Source organism: Aedes albopictus, chromosome 3, assembly GCF_035046485.1.
Source record: "Aedes albopictus strain Foshan chromosome 3, AalbF5, whole genome shotgun sequence".
Taxonomy (NCBI): Eukaryota; Metazoa; Arthropoda; class Insecta; order Diptera; family Culicidae; genus Aedes; species Aedes albopictus.
Genome location: NC_085138.1, coordinates 239,361,905 through 239,381,832, shown reverse-complemented (window position 1 = coordinate 239,381,832; position 19,928 = coordinate 239,361,905). Strand labels below are relative to the sequence as shown.

The following is a 19,928-nucleotide window of genomic DNA, read 5'->3' as shown; positions in this document are numbered from 1 at the left end:
CACAAAGTGTAGCAGATACGATTTCTTTCGTGCTGGTATGTTGACATTGTTTACATCCAGAAAGATTTGAAATGACCTCTTCCATTTCTTCCATCTCGCGGACACAGTCGACGTCTCACCCGGGTCAAATGCCGGGAGATGTGATTGGTTCATCGGATCCATCATTTCTCTCACTGTTCACCTTCGAATTTAATCACTTCTCACTGCTGTTGGGCCCGACGCTGGCTGACTTGAACGCCGATTCAGCTGCTACAGGTGGAAATTTTCCCTCAACCGTAGTCTAAAACAACGCGTTAGAACCCGAACGACTTTCACTCTTAATCGATTCCGTGGTTTGTTTCCGCCTCGTCGCCAAATGTTATGGCTTATTCCGGAGTTTAACTTAATGAATAAAACCGAATTTAATCCTCAACCGTGAACTTCATGTTCTTTATTTTTTCCGAGTCCATTCTCAACTGACTTACCACTGTATGTATTAGTGCAAGGATGCACGGTAAAATTAATATAGTCAAAACTGTAGTAATAGAGTCACATCATATTGTTATATTTAACTAAAACATTTAAACAAATTTGAATAATATCAAATATCCCCTTTCGTTAAAATTAGCTTGAAAATGTACGAAATGTGTATGCATGCAGATTAAACATTTTGGCAACACGCCCAAAAAGTGTAGACATTTCTCAACAAGAGAGATGAGAAGAGAAAAGAGAGTTTCCCTTCTACCATACAAGGCAATCCCCAGTCTATGGCTCTCTTGTATTTTCTCTCTCTCACACAGTGCGAATCGGAACAAGCAACATGAAAAATCAGGGCTCCTAGCATGAGGAGACGATGCACTCTGGGTAGTCTTTTGGATATAGCAGACAGCGACGGACGTGCGATGTCGCAAGCAGCAGAGGATTTGGCTGATGAAGTTTCGGCCGGCGCTTACGTGTGTTTGGCTGGTCATGAAGGCGGAGATATGGCGGAAGGCAGCGGAAGCTCTGCTGGGGCTTTCGTAAGTTCTGCCGGTTACGACAAAAACATAACAGCAAGAGTCACCAAAAATGTAGAAATTTTCTCTAATGAGCTACTTTGGGTAAATCATGAAGTTTGGTGTGCCGCAAGCTGGATTTCCGAATCACTCAAAACAGTGGTCCCTTGTCACCCAGAGAGCCTCCAGAATATCACGGGAAGTAACTAAGGTCTTCAAAAATCATCGGAATGTACAAGTTCATGTGTTGTCGAATCATGCAGATTGGTTTGTCGTAAGCTAGGTTTCAAAATACATTCCTGAGGGAACCAGCTCCCCGGAACATCCCAGAAAGTGGCCATCGTCGTCAAAACACTTGCAGCTATCCTCTCTTGTACTTGTTTTTAAAATCTAAGAAAAATGCAATTTTATGCCTTAGTTACTGAGAACGCATCATTTGAATCAGTCAAGGTTCGTCCCGGGCTTTTAAGGGTAAACCTTTCTAGGTAGGATGTTGGGGTCAATATGACCCAGACAGGCTCGCTGAACTACCGTGGTGTGCCTTCCTTAATGTCTTAGAAGAGTTAAACAGTGTGGATTACAACTAATCAGACAAAGGGGAACATTTATAGGAGGATAGCTGAAAACATGAATGCAAAGATCAGTGGTTGGAGTTGCTTCGATTTCTGCGAAAATATATCTTCTCAGAGAACGGTCCGTCCTCAGTGTGGTGAAAGATGCACTGGCCTAGGTGCCGTCCGATCCCACCACATACCAATCAAGTATTTTTCCGTAGCATTCAACAGCAAAATAACGTCACGAAACAGCAAATTTACAAACTCTTCGCAATGACAATTGCACCCACGACGACAGAAACACCTAGGTGACGACAACGACGACGTCGACTCCCGGTGCATTCACCATAAAAACTGCCTGTCCGTCTCCATGTGTGCACTTTCGATTTCAATTAAATTCATATTTTATATGCATCTTTCGGCGTAAGCACATCGATTCGTGTGTGCACGCAATAAAATGCAACGATAAAGTTGGCTCGCACTACTACCCAACCCACTGGGCCATCTCGAATTGCATCGGTGGACTCTGGTGGACTTGGGGAGGTGACCGACCGCAATGGTGTGTGCGCGAAGGAAAGTTCATGACGAACTTTTCGGGATTGCAACCCTGAGCCGGCGGTCGCGGAGAAGGGAGCCATAGATTATTGTTATTACTCACACGTATATGGGCGGACGTTTATTGTATCGCGTTTCTTTACGACTACGATTCGGTTTGGAGAAGTGAAACAGTTGGAAGCGATGTGTAATTACAGCGCGGATCAATTACACCTCGGACCTCCGGGCTGTCGTAAAAAAGATTTGAGTCACCGAATAATATTTGTTTTATTTTGACTGGTCCGGTCGTTTCCGAGGTCGTTTTGTTGTCTCTTACCAAATATTGTTGCGAATCGTTTTATTACTTTTTCCTTTCCCGGTTTTAATTGATAATTGCAATTTATTGCAACTGAAACATTGTTTCAGGGGTGATTAATATTCAAGTTAATTCTTTTGGGAAGGTATGTATGATAAAAAGAACAATAAACAGAAACAGTAAGTAGCTTGAACGCGAACCAGCGTTTGCAAGAATAAAAACTCTTGTTGTACTAAACTAAGCATCAACCAGTTTTGCTCCCAGTTGATAAAGCAAGAAAACAGGAATAAGACATTTCCGCGACCAAATCTTTACACAGCACTCCAGAAACTCACGTCTGACCTACATCGGTAATGCGATCCAAATGTGTCAAACTTAAGTAGCTTTCCCTGATTAAGATGAAATGTATCCTAGATTCACCGTACCACTGCAAGCCTACGCAGAATGACTAAGCACCGACAATCCGAAGAATAACTATTCCTCAATCCAGCATAAGATACATGGCCCACAACGCATTCAGTTCGCACCAGATTCGCATAATGGAATCACTTCGCACAGTGGTTTCTAATTGAATTTCGTTGTTCGGTTTCCACTTGTGCTTGAGACTTGACCGCCAGCCACGCCACTATTAGATTCACTTTGGAATCGAAACTCAAGCTAGTTTATTGCTCGCCGTCACTAGCCACAGCCTCTCTCGTTTGCTTTGCACATAGAAGTGGGGTATCACCCCCACATGGGAAACTCTGCTGTCGGAAAAGCCAGTACGAACCTCTTGGAAGGCGGGTGTTGGGAATTTTCTGCAAACTCTCGAGACAAATAAAAGACACACTTGAGTGGAACAAACCGTGTGGAAGCAATAGATGAAGGTTCTCCAGACAAGTGTTCCTTTGACGATATGTGCAATAATAGGGATAAGTGTTTGTAACATAAGCAATAGTAGTAACAAAGTGATATTTACTGAAGGATTACATTTTAAATGGTTAGCCTGCAAACTTATTCACTATTATTGATGAAAACTTCACGAAAATAACTACGTATAATATTTAAAGCACACTAGTAGTGTTCATTTTCCTATTTCAGCAGAAAAAGGTCATACCTGCAATCCAAATTTTCACTCCTCTGCTTCTGTTCTGGGCTGCACTTGATAACGACAGCAACGTGCCGAAGCTCAGTTTCATATCCTGTTGCGGGGAAGAATGTGGAAATTGAAAACAATATAAGTAGGGATTATTGCTCCAAATTGCGCCGATAATCGTGATGGAAAATCTTCATCTTCTTTCTAGTGTTACAACACAACTGGTACATTGCCTGCTTTTAAGCCACAGTTATAAACTAAGAACTGTTGCCAAATGACCATTTTGCATTCGTACCTACGGTTTTTTTTCTAATTCCCGTCTAACTAAGCACGGTAAAAGCTGGATATGCTGCGCAATTCAGATCCCATTGTGATCCACAAGCCTCTGCCCAGCAACTCCTATCCCTACCTCCTCGCGGAACCGGTCGGAAACTATGAGCAACTTTAGGGAAGATCGGGTAGCCAACACCGGTGGGAACCTTGGTCGTAGGCTGACAGAGAAGGGGGGGGGGGTTCGCTTCGGCAAACCTGAGCGTTTGTTCTCCAGGAGGAGCGGCTCACAACAGCGTCTGATATCCCCATGTTAGGGGCGACTGATCTACGTCCGAGTGCCAGGGAAGGATTCTAAGCTCAACTGTGCACTATGGTCCTCCGGAAAGTAGGGGGTTGGTGTCAGGCCCTACGAGCCAGCCGTAAAAAAACCATTTACGGAAAATCAGCAACAGAATAATACGAACCGAGACCAACGGCAACAACCTCAGCGAACAAAAAGGACTTGCGATTGGAAACTCGGTACGTGGAACTGCCGATCTCTCAACTTCATTGGGAGCACCCGCATACTCGCCGATCTACTGAAGGACCGCGGGTTCGGCATCGTAGCGCTGCAGGAGGTGTGTTGGACAGGATCCATGGTGCGAACGTTTAGAGGTAATCATACCATCTACCAGAGTTGCGGCAACACACGTGAGCTGGGAACAGCTTTTATAGAGATGGGCGACATGCAGAGGCGCGTGATCGGTGGGTGGCCGATCGATGAAAGAATGTGCAGGTTGAGGATCAAGGACCGATTCTTCAACTTCAGCATAATAAACGTGCACAGTCCACACTCCGGAAGCACTGATGATGACAAGCACGCATTTCACGCGCAGCTCGAACGCGAATACGATCGCTGCCCAAGCCACGACGTCAAGATCATAATAGGAGATTTAAACGCTCAGGTAGGCCAGGAGGAGCAATTCAGCAAACCGACGATTGGTAAGCTCAGCGCCCACCAGCAAACAGGCGAAAACGGTCTACGACTCATTGATTTCGCCGCCTCCAAAAATATGGCCATACGTAGTACCTTTTTTCAATACAGCCTCCCTTATCGTTACACCTGGAGATCACCACAGCAGACGGAATCTCAAATCGACCACGTTCTGATTGACGGACGGCACGCCAACATCGACAACCGCCACGGTACAACCTAGAGCGACTGAAACAACCGGAAGTCGCCTCAGCATACGCGCAGAATCTCGAGGCCGCGTTGCCAGACGAGGGCGAGCTCGATTAGGCCCCTCTAGAGGACTTCTGGAGTACAGTGAAAGCAGCCATCAACGACGCAGCCGAGTGCACCATCGGGTACGTGGAACGGAATCGACGGAACGAATGGTTCGACGAAGAGTGCAGAACGGTTTTGAAGGAGAGGACGGTAATGCTGCAGCAAGAGACTCGACAGAACGTGGAACGCTACAAACAGAAGCGGAAACAGCAGACCCGCCTCTTTTGGGAGAAAAAGCGCCACCTGGAAGAAGCGGAGTGTGAGGAAATGGAACTGCTGTGCCGTTCCCAAGAAACACGGAAGTTCTATCAGAAGCTCAACGCATCCCGCAACGGCTTCGTGCCGCGATGCGAAATATGCAGGGATAAAGACGGAGGCCTCTTGACGGACGGACGTGAGGTGATCGAAAGGTGGAAGCAGCACTTCGATCAGCACCTGAACGGCGTGGAGAACGTAGGCACGGGAGCCCACGGCAACGGAGAAAACGACGACGCCAGTGCAGTGGATAGTATCGCAGCTGAACTCATCAAGATGGACCCAGAAAAGTTGGCCACCTGTCTGCATCGGCTGATAGTCAGGATCTGGGAAACCGAACAGCTACCGGAGGAGTGGAAGGAAGGGCTAATCTGCCCCGTACACAAGAAAGGCGACCATTTGGAATGTGAGAACTTCAGGGCGATCACTATTTTGAATGCTACCTACAAAGTGCTATCCCAGATCATCTTCCGTCGACTGTCACCTAAAACGAATGAGTTCGTGGGAAGTTATCAAGCCGGAGCCGGTTTCATCGACGGACCAGATCTTCACCGTACGGCAAATCCTCCAGAAATGCCGCAAATACCAGGTCCAAACGCATCACCTGTTCATCGACTTCAAAGCGGCATACGACAGTATCGACCGCGCAGAGCTATGGAGAATCATGGACGAAAACGGCTTTCCTGGGAAGCTGACTATACTAATTTAAACAACGATGGACGGTGTGCAAAACTGCGTAAGGGTCTCGGGTGAACTATCCAGTTCATGCGAATCTCGCCCGGGACTGCGACAAGATGATGGACTCTCATGTCTACTCTTCAACATCGCTCTGTAAGGTGTGATGCGACGAGCCGGGTTCAACAGCCGGGGAACGATTTTCACAAAATCCGGTCAATTTGTGTGCTTTGCGGACGACATGGAGATTATTGCAAGAACATTTGGAACGGTGGCAGAGCTGTACACCCCACCTGAAACGCGAAGCAGCAAAGGTCGGACTGGTGGTGAATACCTCAAAACAAACTACATACATGCTGGTAGGCGGAACCGAACACGACTAGATCCGTCTGGATAGTAGTGTTACGATAGACGGGAATACTTTCGAGGTGGTGGAGGAATTCGTCTACCTCGGATCCTTACTGACGACTGACAACAACGTGAGCCGTGAAATTCGGAGGCGCATCATCAGCGGAAGTCGGGCCTACTACGGGCTCCAGAAGAAACTGCGGTCGAAAAAGATTCACCCACGCACCAAATGCACCATGTACGAAACGCTAATAAGACCGGTGATCCTCTACGGGCACGAGACATGGACATGGCTCGAGAAGGACCTGCAAGCACTCGGAATTTTCGAGCGAAGGACGATCTTCGGCGGTGTGCAGGAACACGGTGTGTGGCGGAGAAGGATGAACCACGAGCTCGCTGCACTCTACAGCGAACCCAGCATCCAGAAGGTGGCCAAAGCCGGAAGGATACGGTGAGCAGGGCATGTTGCAAGAATGCCGGACAACAACCCTGCAAAGCGGGTGTTCGCAACTGATCCGGTTGGCACAAGAAGGCGTGGAGCGCAGAGAGCACGATGGGCGGACCAGGTGGAGCGTGACCTGGCGAGCATTCGGCGCGACCGAGGATGGAGAGCGGCAGCCACAAACCGAGTATTGTGGCGTACTATTGTTGATTATGTCTTGTCTTAAATGTGATGTTGAACAAATAAATGTATGTATGAATGTAACTTTCAATTGATGCACAGTTTGTATGGCGCACTTATTTTTTGTCATTATTACAGTCACATTCACCCCACATTCCACCACAAATATCCCGTGGCATGTCTCCTAACACGTATTTAATAGGATACCAAATCTGAATTCCAGTTCGGCATCTTTCCAATTTATGGCTGGATAAACAACCAAGCATAATACATTCTGACAATCGATCATTGATAGTAAAAAATTAACAAAACAAATATTCGACAACCCACAAGATGGTTTTATTTAGAAGGTTGCATCGGCGATATGATAAAATTACAATACCACCCGAAATTCTAAGCCGTTTGGATACGAAGTCCTGTAGATCATAATAAGATTGGGTCAACTAGCCAGAACGTGGGCCATAGCAGGCATATAAGAGTTCGAGAGGATTTTCAAGTCGGCATCAATGGTTTTATGGTTAGGGTTTTTGAATCGCTAAAAAAAAACTTCGATAAAATCAAAAGTGGTACTTGGGTGATTATTGGTAAAAAGTCTACATCTTTTTGCTAACATCTAATGAGTCATTGGAAAAAGTAACTTTAGAATATCTTTAATTATTGGCTAGTTTCCATTTGATATGACGGGAATTGGCGCATAAGACGAAGTAAATTTCTACCCAATATCATACCGTGGGCCATGTACGATTCTGCATGGTGTGTTTGTAGAACAACTCTAAAACAAAAAAAAAAATAAGTCCAAATTTTTGCCATAAGAAAGTATAGACATTCTTCTTTATGTTGGCGGTTAAGTACAAAAATCTATCAAGGGGTTTAGAGAATTTCTATTTTTATTTATTTTTTATTGTGGTAGTTATGAAAAATGGGACCAATCACATGAACAAAGTTAACCCTAAAAGGGATACCTTCATGACCTCAGCTTCGTCACCTCACTGAGTGTGTTCCATCAAAGACGAGCTCTGAAAGGCGCCTGGGGTCCAATGGACCCCAGGTATCCCTTTTAGGGTTAAATGCGCTTCAAAAGCTTTGAATCAAAAAACAATGTATGGAGATTCTTCGTATTTCCTTTTTTTATTTTACTAAATATTTTACTCACCCGGCGTTAATAGTTTGGTCACCATAGATCAGTGGCGTAGCTAGGAATTAGGGGGCCCAGTGTGGAACCAGATTTGTGGGCCCCCATGAAAATTACAGATATACGTATTTTACAAAGATAAATCTATACTTTTAACTCTCGAGTGATCGCGCTGTTGTATTTTCCACAACCCATTGGGAAAATCTCGCTTGCGACTTGCTGCAAGGATCTGCAATCAAAAAACAGTGTATGGATGGAGGAGTTTTACTTTGAAGTTTTCTCTTAAAGTTTGTCGAATAAAGTAAGGGTCGTACACGTATACCAAAATCGTGGCAGAGCTATGAATGCGACTCTCCACGGAGCGAGCATAATTTACATTCATCATGTGGAGAGTCGTCTTCGTTGCTCTCTTACGGCTTCAATATGCCTCTGCGAACCTTAGTCTATTTGGCGAACTTTTAGATAAAACTGCAAGGTCAAAGTCCTCCATGCACTGTTTTTTTTTTTGTTTACAGGCTTCTGAGCTGAGATAATAGCAAGTGAGTGTATCTGAGTACAAGTGAGTGTTTTCATTCCTGGTTGAAATATTTGTTCAGGAAGTCCACCAAAGATTCCATCAATAATACCTCTGAAGGATCATCTAGAAGATAATCTAATGAATTCTTAAGAAAAAAAAAACAGAAAAAAATACTACACAAAAATTTTCAATGACTCCTCTGGAATCAGATATTCTTCCAAGAAATTAAATCGTAATTCCACCAGAGGAAGTATTACAAGTTTTATTTTTGTGTTAAATGTCGTATTTTAACTTGTAAATATTCCCCTAGTGTTAATGCACATTTATAGGGTTCTGGCAGAATAAAGGCCCGCAATCCTATTTCGATTGCCAACATTCAGGCCATTTCGGGCCGCAATTAAGTACTAGAGATGTAAACCTTCCCCTGGCACAGACTTCAAGTTGTAGAACTCTAGTGATGAACCCCGAATCGGCATGCCCCCCTTAGGATTAGAAATTCCTAGACAAAACTCAAGCTATGAAAGCAACTAATGCTGCGAACGAAAGGCAACCGCCAGAGAAAATACGATTACAGGATTGACTGATGGACCAATAACATTAATGAAACCTCGTCATCCTGTCATCGGAAATTGTTATCCACTAATGTAACAGGGCAAAATAAATGTTCTGTGTTGTGTTTGTCCAATTGTGATGTCCTGTTTTATTATGCACTAGCTGTCCCGGCAAACGTCGTCCTGCCTGCCTACTCTGTTTTTTGACATCCGGTTCCATGAAGAAATGCCCCTCAAAATGGAATTTCAGATTTTCCCGTTTTTCTTGCCCTCCCGGTCACTTTTTCTAATTATTTTTTCGCACGAACACGTCGGAGCCCTGCATGAGTGAAACACTGAAAGAATTGTGTAGATCCGTTGGCCCGTTCCAGAGCCTATTCGTGACATGCAAACACCATTCCATTTTTATTTATATAGAAGACTTGTAAGGTTCCACTATAATATGTTATATTTTGATGTGCATTTGTAGTGCTTCATTATTTTTTCGTAATGGAAGAGTAGTAATTCTAGAATTTCTTCAAATATTTCTTCATTGTTTCTTTCAGGAGATCCCTCAAATATACCTTTCATAATTTTTCAAGGATTTCTCAGTTATTGCCTCCCATAACTGCTTCTGAAGAAATTTCCAACGAATCCATTGAATAATAATTCAAGAATCCTTAGAGGATTCCTATTGAAGTTCCTCTAAGAAAATCTATAAGATTTCTTTAGAATCATTTATCTGAAATTCCTCCCAAGAGATCTTTAAAAACCATAGGAGTTTCGCCAAGGATTCTACCAGGATTTTTTTCTGGCATTCCTCTAGAAACTCTTGAAAAAATTGAGATTTTTAATATGACTCCTCAGTGGCGTCGCGTAACCTAACTTTTTAACTGTGCACCGATCCTAAAACTTGCATTTAGATGGAATTTCTTATCAAAAACGAAATAAGTAATGAGTGAAAGCAGCTATTCTCGTCTTTTTCTACTTATTACAAGCAAATTTGTTCAAAAAATTCAAGAATTTATACTTGGTGCACTGGTAGATTTGAGGTTAGGGAATCGCCACTGTGACACCTTTAAAATTCTTTCGAGAAACCTTTTGAAAAATCATTCTAAGTTTCCATCAAGCATCTCAGTCAATCATTCCTCCAAGATTTATTAATGATTCCTCGAGAAGTTCCTCCAAAAATCATTTGTAAAATTTCTCTAAGGAATCGTGATAGGGTCAACGTGCCCTTAGTAATCTCTTACGATCCCAAATTCATCCTATTTGGAAACAAAGTGATTACGGTATCGATTGCTTCCAAAATTTGTGTTATCATTCGATCTCACATGTATCAAAAATACCAAAATGGGAACAGAAAGCGCTTCATTCCTTTGTTTTGAGTAGGTGAAAATGGAAGCGTATTGCTTAAAAAGTAAAGGAACAGATACCCTATCTTTAGAAAAATGTAAAACTTTATTCAGAAAGTTGCTCCAAGAATTCCTTCAGGAATTTCTCCTAAGACTGTTTTGCTACTTTCTTCGGCACTTTTTAACCCTCGAGCGATCGCGCTGTTGTATTTTGTACAACACGTTGAAAAAATCTCGCTTTTTGTACTCAGCATTAGCTTGGTGCTGACGGTGGTGGCCAACCGCGCGAGTTACGGAAGGTTAAAGAATGCTTAGAAGCATCCTTTGAGTTATTAATCCAAGGCTATTATTTCATAGAGGACATCCATCAGGAATTCTTCAGGAATCCCAGCCAAGAATTCCTACGGGGATTTTTGCAAAGATTTCTTAAGTATTTCTTCTTCAAATAAAGCATTCCTTATTCAATTTATTTATTTTTTTTTCCGCTTATTCTACTGAAGATTACATTTGGGAATTTTCCAGGGATCGTTTAAGGAATTCTACTTAGGTTTTGTTTAGAACATGGTTTAGAAAAATCATACATGATTTTCGCAGGAATTTTAGTATATAGTCCGCACGCCTCAGGTTCCAAGTAAATAAACTCCAACAACTCTTTCTTGGATTCCTTGGATAGGGCTTGGAACTAGCGTACCATTGTCAATGTACACATGACGTACGAAAAGTCTCAATTTTAGTGATGTCAATAACGGCGCTTGCCACGTCCTTACGGTCATCGAGGAGGGGAGGGGAATGTTAGTAAGACAAACATTGTTATGCAGGCCAAAACTCTCAGTGTCTCCACGGTTGTGTTGGGAAGGAATTTGTGTTTGTTTTATACTTCCAGACACAGTGGATTTGGCGATACAATTGGAAACGCGTTGCTTTACCAAATAGTCCATTTTGCGCTCTCTTCTACTGCCGGCAGAAGTAGCCGAGAATATTTGCGTTGGACTGAACTATATAGCTAGCTGACCGGCTAGTCCGGTACGGGAAGAGTTGACCGGATTCTTGTGAGAAAAAATTCCAATGGTGCAGTCCGCCAGATGCTGAAGGCAGATTGCAATTTTAATGGAGTTTCAGCGCTGGATTTAATAGTTGAACGATTTTACCACATTTCTGGCTGGTGTCCGTGTCGTACAGCGATAACGATTACGGTGTTTCGTATCGGAAGGGTATGGGTAGATTGTTGCACAAAGCAGATATACACGATTGACGATGATTAATGTCTGGATTGAATGAATTAGCTGGACGTGATGCATCTGCTGATTGAATGCAGCTGGTGCATAGGGAACATTTCATACTGTTTTTCTAAGTCTTGTTTCCTGCTTCCTAAAGCGGAATCGTTACTTGACCATTACTTGACCTACTGTTTTGCACACTACATACGAAATAAAACTAGCCATAAATTGTAATTGATTAGTTGTCAACCTTTGGAAAGAAATTTAAAGCTACATGTATTCTTTTTAATGGTTGTTGTAATTGACACAGTATCTATTATAACATCAATTTTCAGTTTTTCTTGCTTTCTTATACCAATATTATGACAATAGACAACGGAGTCCACATTCTTGATATTTAAGCGAATTTCCCAGGGTCCACTATAGGAACATTCATCGAAGGTTTTATTATTTTAGGAGAAATATAAGGTGTTTTTGTTCGGGTTTTGTGTGCAATATGTAGGAAACATATAGAACTTATGCAACCATTGGTAAAGACAATTCAATTAGGATTTCATCATGTTTTACGATCATAGAAAATTTCAGCTACCAACGGGTTCGCTATTGGTTAAATTACCCTCAGCCTAGTATTAAAAATCAACAAAAGTTAGATTCACGGTTGATCGAAGCTTGCACCCTTACAATTGTGTAAATTAATACGTCATTGCCAAACAGATGGGCACCATCCCACATTCCCACATTATAGCAAACCGCATATATCCATTTGCATCATAATGTTCATACAATTAGCTGCTGTCCATTTCGGCAAACATCATCACCAGTAACAATGAACAACTTAAATCTGACAAGTGGACCACCAAAGTGTTCTCCAATATCACTTCCTATTGTGTGTATGTCAGAGATGGTAGCAGGTCCATCTAGCATGGCGAAATTCCGCGTTGCAACATTCTCCCACATGATAGCTCAATATTACGATCCATTCCCCATAACGAGCGTCTTGGCTGAACAAACCAGTAGTGATAGATATACGAAACCCCCGCATCCTAATGCAGAAACGAAAGATGTTCGAATTCACATCGAATATCGGTTGGCCATCTTTATGGCCGGCGATGGCTCTTGTGTACGGATGCATGAAGAGAACATTCGCCATTATAAGCGGAACACGCCGTTGAATGAATATTAGGAGATTTGGACTGGGGAAGGAGGGAGCGGGAATGCTCCATTCGCATCTCTGAACTACAAGTAAACCGTGCACATTCTTACACATGTAAACAAACAAAAGCAGAAGATGCAGCTGCTGATAATTCAATGACCTATAAACGCCCATAAAATAAACCATTTGATTGATGATGATTGACGATCGAAACGTAATGTGCAGTTAAGCTTTGAACTATTGATTACATTATACAAGATACGTTACGCGTACTGTCGCTGATCGATTTCGAGTTCCAGTCAGATATGGATGCCAGCAAATGCAGGATACGTTCCACAATAGTGAAATGAGTACGCGGAAATACATTTGTCATTATTTGAAAATATAATGCGGCTGGTACTATTCACTTAATTGTGTACTTAGCAAGTGCACCTATCGTGCCGCTATCAGAAAGTCGGCTCAAGCGGCACGGTCTCCTACGGTTGAGAGATTTGTGCCTCAAACATCGACTCTAATCACTCTGATGATGGTCTAGCTGCATCCAAAACTCTCCGGCATCAACAATGTACAATATGGACGACTGTCTCGGTACAACCAACCTAGACTTAAGCAACTGCATGAGAGGCAGAATCTCGAGGCAGCGTTGATGGACGAGGGTGAGCTCAATGTGGCCCCTCTAGAGGACTGCCAAAGCATCCATCAACGATGCAGCTAACAGCAGCGTCAGGTAGGTAATGTGAAACAGAGCCGTCAAAACGAACGGATCGACGAGGAGTGCAGAGAGATGTTGGAGAAAAATGCATCGCGGATGGTTATGCTGCAGCGTGGAACCCGGCAGTACAAGGACCGGTACAAACAAAAGTGGAAATAGCTGACCCCCTTGCTTTGGGAGAAAACGTGCCATCTGGATGAAGCGGAGCGCGAGAAAATGGAACTGCTTTGCCTGTTCTCAAGAGGGAAGCTCTTCCAAAAGCTCAACGCATTTTACTACGGCTTTGTGCCACGATTCGCAATTTGCAGGGCAAGAAGGAGCCTCTTGACGGTAGACGTAATGGTAATTGAAAGGTGGATGCCACAACCATTTTTGCAGACCTCTCGATTTTGGTCAAATGGTGGCTCATTTAGGGACAAACGTCTTGAAATCCCGCTTTAACAGTGCATCAAAACTTCAAAGACGCACAAATCTCAAACAGCAAGCTTTAAGCAATAGTGCATTTCATTATTCTGTTCTTGCTCACTTGTAATAAGCTTAAAAAAAGAAGTTCAAATCAGTAACAAATTTTGAAAACGACGTATAATCAATGCTACACCATTGATTATACGTCGTTTTCAAAATTTGTTACTGAAATGTACTGTTTTTTTTACGAAAAGATTTATGCGCTCGAAATCGTGAGTAGGTGCCAAAATCGGCCATTGCACAGTGGGGAAAAATAGGTATAAAACGCGAATAAATTCAATACCTCTGCTTGGAGTGGATGGATTTGAATGATTTTTTGACACAATCTGTAAAAAGTTTCAGATAAGTAGGGTGTCATTTGCCGCACGATGCTGGAAATCAGTGTATTGAGCTCGTTTTACCCCACTCTCTCTCTCACACATTATTTTGAGAAAATCATCATTTATATCCGACTGGCGTGCAAAATAAATGACTTATTCAATTCGTATTTATGTAAAAACTTCCAAAATATAGCAAATTTGACATAGGGTGCTTATCCTGCTCTTATCGATTGCGTTCCACTCCGGGCGAAGATTCATGTGAAATTTCAAAGAAATAGGGGATATCGGGATTAGTTGAAGATATTTCAATTTTTAAGGCTGTGCGGTGAGCCAAACCCGCTCCATTCGATACTACAAAAGTTTTTACACAAATATGAATTAAATAAATCGTTCATTTTGCACTCCTGGATTTTTCTAAAAAGATGAAAAAGAGAGAGAATGCGGTAAAACGGGCCCGATACTCTGATTTCCAGCATCGTGCTGCGAATGACAACCTTCTTAGGGGCCGTCCACAAATTACGTCACGCTTTCAGGGGGGAGGGGGGGGTTTTGGTGAGCATGACGACCCTTACAAAAAATATTGAGGTCCCATACAAAAAGTGTGACACAGGGGGGAGGGGGGGGGGTTGATAAAGGTCGATTTTTGCGTGACATAATTTGTGTATCACCCCTTTTTTTTTTACAAACTAGTTTATTAGGCTCATTGGAATACCTTATCGGAGCCGATATATCATGTTAGTTTTACATATCCTTTTTACAAAAAGTATTTTTGTTAGTTTTAGTAGCTAAAAAAACAAAAATAATGTAATTAATTAATTATAGCTGAATTTTTGAATTCACAATAAAATTGTTGATGATTTTCATCATATCTGTATCCATTTGTCCTAACACATCTCGTATGGATTGTGGTGATCGGTTGTTCCGTTCGAGTTCTCGTAGCATATCGGGCCTTCTATCTTTGTATTTCTCACATTGCCAAATAACGTGATCAATGTCTCCGTAATCCTTGGTACAGTCGCAAACGTTAGAGTTGACTATATTGACTCTGAAAAGAGATGCGTTTTGTGTGTAATGGTTCGAAATCAGACGCGACATATTTTTGATGAAGAGTCTGTTGCACTGCAAAGCTGAAAACCACGGAGATAATCTAACGTTAGGTAAAATACTGAAGCAGTATCTTCCCAATTCACTGTTAGACCAGCTTTCTTGCCAGGACGTTAAAGACATCTGTCTGATTAAAGGATGAAAATCTTGGGGGGCTGGAATATGGTGGTAAATTTCGCCATAATGAGATCCATGTTTGGCAAGTGTATCTGCAAATTCATTACCCTCAATCCCAGAATGCGATGGTACCCACAAAAATGTAATGACATATCGGTCCTTTGTAAGACTCGCTACTGCGTCCTTTATATGCAAGATGATCAAATTAGTTTTGGCTGTTACCCTAATATTTTTCAGCGCTTCTAGTGAGCTAAGACTATCCGAACAAATCAAGTAATTTCTAGGAGCAAGAGTTTTTATATAATCAACTGTGTATTTGATAGCTAACAATTCGGCTGTATAAATTGAACACGGTGTCTCTAATTGATAACATACTTGGTGATTTGAATTGTAAACTCCAAATCCACAGCTATCCGCCTCCAGAGATCCATCAGTAAAAAACGTTGCATCCGCATTGATATTTGATAAAGCTTCCATATATGACTGTTTTACCTGAACTGGTAGTAAAGGTTTCGGAAGGTTTGCCAAATTCTGAACAAGAGAGGTATTGACATTCAATTGACAAGGGCGCGCCGGAACATTGTAACCGTAAAAGTTATCTAAGCAGGGGGATGTTGGTAACACGAGACACTCTCTGTATGATCGGAGAAAACTCGACTGTGGGTGGATTCTAAACAGTTCGTCTAATTGTGTCATCAATTTTGTGGATGCTATATGGGAACTCGTTAAATATCTGCAATTCAATTCAAAGAAGCGAATGTTCAGAGGAATCACACCAGCTATCACTTCAACAGACTGGGTGTGCGTAGAGTTCAGCAAACCTAGGCAGATTCTTAAACATCTGAACTGAATTCTTTCGAGTTTAATAAAATGTGTCTTAGCTGTCATGTGAAAAACGAATGAGCCGTATTCAATTACCGATAGAATCGTTGTTTTATACAATTTTATCATATCCGATGGGTGGGCCCCCCACCATGTTCCTGCTATGGTACGTAAAAAATTTATACGCCGTTGACATTTCCGTACAACATACTGAACATGAACTTTCCACGTACATTTCGAATCGAACCATAATCCGAGATACATATACGAGAGACTCTGAGATAACTGAACACCATTCATATGAAATTGCACTGGAGATAACAGCCGTTTGTTAGAAAAAATAACGAATTCCGTCTTTGAAGCAGAGAATTCCAGTCCTAAGTCACTTGCCCAAGTTGTGAGTTTATTCAAACAAATCTGAAGGGGTCGCTCGGAAAGTTTAACGTCCTTGGCAGAAGCCCACAAACATGCATCATCAGCGTATTGCACTAAGACGCACCCACTTTCAATGCAGTTGTCTATATCCCTGGTGTAAAGATTATACAACAGTGGACTAAGAGATGAACCTTGTGTTAATCCAGAAAATGAGTTACGGACGTGTTTGATTTGGAAGTTTTGAAAGAAATGCATAACCTTAAAGGACAGGAGATCGAACAAAAACTCGGCTAATCTTGCTGGAATTCCGAGAACACATAATTTTTGGCATAAAATGTCGATAAGGACTGAGTCATAAGCTCCTTTAATATCAAGAAAAACTGCAGTTAAAGCTTGTTTCGATCGAAAGGCAATCTGAATATCTGTAGCTAATAAAGCTTGACAATCTCTGGTTCCCTTTCCTTGGCGAAAACCGTATTGTGTCGGGGACAATAACTGATGTTTTTCGGCCCAAAACTCGAGCCGAACGAGTATCATCTTCTCCAAAACTTTTCGAGTACATGAGAGCAGACCTATAGGGCGATAGGATTGTGAAATACCGGACTCTTTGCCAGGTTTAAGAATCGCCACTACCTTTACGTCTTGCCAGGTAGCAGGGATGGATTTGTTCTGAAAGATCCAGTTATACGATCGAAGCAGGAGCTGTTTAGCGGAGGTGGGAAGGTTTTTCAGAAGGGAAAATTTGATTCCATCCATTCCAGGTGAAGAATTATTACACGATACTAGGGCATTTTCTAAATCTGTCAATCCAAAATCTGCGATTAAGTCTACTGCGGATGGGCTAATTTCATTGAATATCGGTTTTTCATTTGGAACAAAGCACGGACTAACATTTTCAGCAAATTGGTCGATCCAATCCGCATTGAAATCATGTAGATCTGTCGTATTCGGATTGAAATTTCTCAATCTACGTGCCGTCTGCCACAAAGTTGGCATAGCAGTGTCCTTTGTAACTACAAATTGCTTCCAAAAGTTGCGTTTTTTAGCTTTGAGTATCATTTTGCTCTTTGCTTCTAGTTTTTTATAGTTTAAAAAATCATGGATTCGCCCCAGTTTCCTGAACTTCTTGAAAGCCTCTGATCTCTGTTTAACAATCTCTGAACATTCTTTGTCCCACCAAATCGTAGGGGATCTAATTTTTGATAATGAAGAGGGGATTGGTTTGGTTTGCGAATTTTCGGCCGCCTTTAAAATCAGGGTTGTAAGAAACTCATGCAGTTCCGCTTCCTCTACTAGACAGTTTTCAATTTCCATCGAAATAATTGTTGAGTATTTCTCCCAATCAATGTTTTTAGTCAAATTATAAGATATTGTCAGATCAGTTGCGGATTTTGTACTAAACGTTATGTGAATCGGTAGATGATCACTACCTGCAGGATCATTTACTACTGACCAGACGCAATTTAGAGAGAACCTAGATGAACATAATGAAATGTCCACTCTGCTGTTGTGGAACGGGGGACATGCAATGCGTGTTATTTCTCCAGTATTTAACACTGATAAGTGGAATTCATCTATAACGTCGTAGAGCATGTTCGCTCTACCGTCATCTTTATCTTCGCCCCATGCACAGCCATGGGCATTAAAATCTCCTAGAATAAATACTGGATGTTGAAGGGATGTGACTAGTCTTCTCAGAACACTTGGGTTCAAGTTCGATGATGGAGAAATATACACGGAAGCTATAACAAAAGTTTGATTTTCAATTTCAATCTCAGCAGCAACGACTTCAATTGGACTCAGAGTTGGTAGATCTATACGATGGAATGAATAGCAATTCTTTATCCCTAGCATAACTCCTCCAGCTCTTACATCTCGATCAGATCGAAGAATGTTGTAGTGCTGGAGATTGAAGCTTAATTCAGGTCTAAGAAAGGTTTCAGAGAGCGCAAAACAATCAACATTAAGTTTTAGTAAAAAACATTTCAAATTCGCTATCTTTGGCAGAATGCTACGGCAGTTCCACTGGAACAGAGAAAACTTCTTATTCGGAAGTACATTAGCCATCGATGGATACCAACAGTCCAAGGAGTGGCCAGGATGAAATTAGCTTTTTCAAAAGGATGTTCAAAACGGGAATCAGTTTTAAAAGGATATCAGTCCAAGCCGGAGTAAGCTGAAATATCTCCGAAATTAGTTTGATAATCTGTGTAACTGTTAGACCAACAGTTTGAGAGGGATTTTCTGCATTCTTCGATGTGTTAGGAACTGTCCTGAAAAATGATGGGCCACCGGATACACCTGCGAGGGCAGGAAAATCAGATTCTTTGAAGTGGAAGTCTGGCTGCTTACGAGCGAGCTGTGATTGGCGAGAAGTTGATGGTAAATCAAACGATGGAGGAAAGGCATTGACAGAGACGTGCTGACGCGAAGAAGATGGGACTGCATTCAAATGAGGCGTTGACGTTTGACCATAAGAGGAGTTCTGAACCTGCACATTACCCTTGGGTTTCTGTTGATAATCCGAGGACCTCGACCTCTTGGATTTTCTTGGGCGAGCATTTTTTTTGCGCTTGAGGGATTCTGGCCGACTACAGACTGATTCCGATTCATTTTCATCAAAATCCGACAGATCACTGAGGGATTCATATGGGTTTTCATGGCGAAAATCGGAGCTAGGCAGATTACCTACAGTTTCTGCATAACTCAGCTTCGACTTTTGCCAGATTCGTGCTGCGGCAAACTTGGCACGTTTTTTGTAGGCAGGGCACTCTCTTTTCGATTCGTGGCCGTTTTTGCAATGAAGACAGATGTTTTCTTGAATTGGACATGCTATATCGAGGTGAGACTTGCCACACTTGCCGCAGCGAGCTTTGTTGGCACAGAGTCTCTCCGTGTGCCCATACCGCTTGCATTTATTGCAAAGCATGGGCTTGGGGGAATACATACGAACGGGAATAATTGCCTGACAGATTTCGAGGTAGTCTGGTAGAATGGTTCCTTCGAATGTCACACGAATCGAATCGGACGGCTTGAAGGACTTTCCATTCGCATCTTCTGTTGCAGCTGTTAGCTGCGTACATTCCAGTACTGTAACCGGAGAAATGCGGGGGTCATTGAATTTCCCTACACCCTCCTCTCGGAGGCGCTCCAAATCCATGTCAGCCTCCTGAATCACGCCATCGATCTCCACGAGGTTAGATGGTACATACAGGG

General features: G+C 42.3%; 1 protein-coding gene across 4 annotated transcripts in view; it reads right to left on the bottom strand.

Annotated features, from left to right (window-relative positions):
* LOC109420110 (receptor-type guanylate cyclase Gyc76C) overlaps nucleotides 1–19,928 on the bottom strand; it is a 166,326-nt gene that overhangs the window by 127,594 nt on the left and 18,804 nt on the right. Inside the window, exon 3 of one of the 4 annotated variants that reach the window (XM_062859737.1) lies at nucleotides 3,475–3,559. The exons of the other annotated variants lie outside the window; for them this stretch is intronic. The gene's annotated coding sequence lies outside the window, so the exon portion shown is untranslated. The remainder of the gene's footprint in view (nucleotides 1–3,474; nucleotides 3,560–19,928) is intronic. 4 annotated transcript variants of the gene reach the window in all.